This window comes from Podarcis gaigeae (genome assembly GCF_964106915.1).
Source record: "Podarcis gaigeae genome assembly, chromosome: 15".
Classification (NCBI taxonomy): Eukaryota; Metazoa; Chordata; class Lepidosauria; order Squamata; family Lacertidae; genus Podarcis; species Podarcis gaigeae.
Genome location: NC_139692.1, coordinates 31,824,873 through 31,825,633, shown reverse-complemented (window position 1 = coordinate 31,825,633; position 761 = coordinate 31,824,873).

Genomic DNA, 761 nt, shown 5'->3' with positions numbered 1-761 from the left:
CAGATGCAACGATGGACGCAAACCTTTGCGACTTGCAGCTATTCGCTGGGGGTCCCAGAAGATCGGAGGCAAGTAGAATCACAGGTCTGGGATAGATCCATCAGTAGAGCAGGAGATTCTTAAATTCAGAGTCATGGGTTCAAGCCCCATGTTGGGCAGAAGATTCCTGCACTGCAGGGGGTTAGAGTAGATGACCCTCGTGCTCAATTCTAACTCTGTGATTCTATAGAATTGTAGAGCTGGAAGGAACCCCAAGGGTCTTCTAGTCTAACCCCTGCAAGGCAGTGAGAGTCAGGGTTCTAGCCAAGGTCAGGGCTGCAAAGGCGTTGTTATGGGATGGCTTGCAGGGCAAGGGGAGCTCTGTGCCTTTAAACTAGGCATGGGATCTCCTGCTCTTTCTCCTTCTTTTAAACTTTTTAATAATAATAATAATAATAATAATAATAATAATAATAATTGAATACGGGGCTGCTCATCTTCTGAAAGCTGCCCTATATTTGTGCATACACATTTTATGTAAATGTAAATTAGGGCCCCAAGTATTTCACGGACCTAGCAATGCCCCCTTGGAGATATTCCAGGTCCCTCTCTGAATTAAAATTTTATATATATAGTTAAGTTTCTAACGCTTTTACGCATGGAGATAAAGCAGACAGGGAGTGCTCCAGCTAATTGCTCATTAAGAATTAAACATGCTCCCTCCTCCTGATGTTCTCCTGGCGAATAAGTGCAAGGGGATTTGTGTAACTGACAAGTGCAAT